The sequence below is a fragment of the Ursus maritimus genome, unplaced genomic scaffold (genome assembly GCF_017311325.1).
Source record: "Ursus maritimus isolate PB19 unplaced genomic scaffold, ASM1731132v1 scaffold_5, whole genome shotgun sequence".
Lineage (NCBI taxonomy): Eukaryota > Metazoa > Chordata > Mammalia > Carnivora > Ursidae > Ursus > Ursus maritimus.
Genome location: NW_024426663.1, coordinates 79,963,988 through 79,966,490, shown reverse-complemented (window position 1 = coordinate 79,966,490; position 2,503 = coordinate 79,963,988).

The following is a 2,503-nucleotide window of genomic DNA, read 5'->3' as shown; positions in this document are numbered from 1 at the left end:
TTGCCTCCAAAAGTCTCACACCTATTCTGTCTGGACACCTGGGGATGGTTTTTATTCAATTGCTACCTAGTAGAGTTATCAATATGTTCTTGTTATTATATGTATGTTTTTGAAATAGGTTGAAGATTTCCCCTGCTGCAAGGTTGATGCCCTCACAGTGACAAAGGAACTGTTAGAAAATATGTTTCCCACTTGCAATATAACTGCCACAATCTCCAATGATTGAGGCAGCCATTTCATTGGATAAATCATACTAGCCTTAACAAAACCTTGCAAACTTTTTGAAATCATCACTGGCCCTATCACCCTCAATCAACATGCAAGGTTGAGAGGTCTAATGGAATTGTCAAACCTCTGCATAGGAGAACTGAGGTGGATATTGAAGTCAATCAAGGGGCCAATGATTCGATCAATCATGTCTATGTAATGAAACCCCAAAAAAACTCTGAACACCAAGCGTCAGTGGACTTCTTAGTTGATGTTTGCATTGATTTCTGGGAAGGTGATGCATCCTGATTCAGGGGGAGAGGCATGGAAGCTGAGCACTTGCTCTCAAACCTCACCATATGTATTTCCTTTTATTTTTTTTATTATTATTTTCTAATGTTTTTTTTTTATTATATTATGTTAGTCACCATACAGTACATCCCTGGTTTTTGATGTAAAGTTCGATGATTCATTAGTTGCGTATAACACCCAGTGCACCATGCAATATGTGGCCTCCTTACTACCCATCACCAGCCTATCCCATTCCCTCAGCCCCTCCCCTCTGAAGCCGTCAGTTTGTTTCTCAGAGTCCATAGTCTCTCATGCTTCATTCCCCCTTCTGTTTACCCCCCCTTTCTTTATCCCTTTCTTCCCCTACCAGTCTTCCTAGTTCTTATGTTCCAAAGATGAGAGAAACCATATGATAATTGTCTTTCTCTGCTTGACTTATTTCACTTAGCATTATCTCCTCCAGTGCCGTCCATGTTGAAGCAAATGTTGAGAAGTAGTTCTTTTTGATAGCTGAGTAATATTCCATTGTATATATGGACCACAACTTCTTTTTTTTAGTGTTTCAATAAAACTTTATTTATAGGCACCAAAATTTGAATTTTACAGAATTCCTATATATTAGAAAATATTATTATTCTTTCAATATTTTTCAACCATTTAAAAATGTAAAAGCTAGCTCATGGGCTCTACAAATACAGGATTGGGTCAGATTGGACCACAACTTCTTATACCAGTCATCTGTTGAAGGGCATCTCGGCTCCTTCCACGATTTAACTATTGTGGACAGAGCTGCTATGAACATTGGGGTGCATATGGCCCTTCTCTTCACTATGTCTGTATCTTTGGGGTAAGTACCCAGTATTGCAATGGCTGGGTCATAGGGTAGCGCAATTTTTAACTTTTTAAGGGACCTCTACACTGTTTTCCAGAGTGGCTTTATCAACTTGCATTCCCACCAACAATGTAGGAGGGATCCCCTTTCTCCACATCCTCTCCAGCAATTGTAGTTTCTTGCCGTGTCAATTTTTGCCATTCTAACTGGCATAAGGTGGTATCTTAGTGTGGTTTTGATTTGAATCTCCCTGATGGCTAATGAATTTGAACATTTTTTCATGTGTCTGTTAGCCATTTGTATGTCATCATTGGAAAAGTGTCTGTCATATCTACTGTCCATTTTATGATTTTTTTGTTTCTCACGTATTCAGTTTGAGAATTTCTTTGTAGATCTTGGATACCAGTCTTTTATCTGTAGCATAACTTGCAAATATATTGTCTCATTCCGTGGGCTGCCTCTTAGTTTTTTTGACTGTTTCCTTGGCTGTGCGGAAGCTTTTTATCTTGATGAAGTCCCACAGGTTCATTTTATCTTTTGTTTCTCTTGCCTTTGGAGATGTGTCATGAAAAAAGGTTGTTTTGGCCGATGTCGTAGAGGTTGTTGCCTATGTTCTCCTCTAGGATTCTGATGGATTCCTGTCTCACATTGAGGTCTTTCATCCGTTCGGAGTTTATCTTTGTGTATGGTGTGAGAGAGTGGTCAAGTTTCATTCTTTTGCATGTAGCTGTCCAATTTTCCCAGCACCATTTATTGAAGAGACTGTCTTTTTTTCCACTGGATGTTTTTTCCTGCTTTGTCAAATATTAGTTGCCCAAAGAGCCAAGGGTCCATTTCTGGGTTCTCTATTCTGTTCCATTGGTCTACGTGTCTGTTTTTGTGCCAGTACCATGCTGTGTTTGTGATCGCAGCTTTGTAGTACAGCTCGAAATCCAGCATTGTGATGCCCCCAGCTTTGTTTTTCCTTTTCAACAGTTCCTTGGTGATTCAGGGCCTTTTCTGGTTCCGTACAAATTTAAGGACTATTTGTTCCAGTTCCTTGAAAAATGTCATCGGCATTTTGATTGGGATAGCATTGAAAGTGTAGATTGCTCTGGGTAGCTTGGACATTTTAACTATGTTAATTCTTCCGATCCATGAGCATGGAATATTTTTCCATCTTTTTGTGTCTTC